Raw genomic sequence first — 239 nt, forward strand, 5'->3', positions numbered from 1 at the left:
GGGCGGGCCAGACGAGGCGGGCGGAGGGGGGCCCCTTCTGGGGGGCCCCCCGGGCTGTCTGGAGAGGGGCCCCGTCAGAGGTTTAGCTTTTGCTGCTGACGCAGCAGCAGCAGCAGCAGCAGCAGGTGGCTGCTGCTGCGTCTCTCCTGCTCCAGCCCCGCCGCATGCAGCCCCCTCCCGCCCCGCGGCTGGGGGGGGCCCTGCTGCTGCTGCTGCTGCTGCTGCCGTAGCAGGTGGGT

Source organism: Eimeria tenella, genomic scaffold (genome assembly GCF_000499545.2).
Source record: "Eimeria tenella Houghton genomic scaffold, Eth_scaff2625, whole genome shotgun sequence".
Classification (NCBI taxonomy): Eukaryota; Apicomplexa; class Conoidasida; order Eucoccidiorida; family Eimeriidae; genus Eimeria; species Eimeria tenella.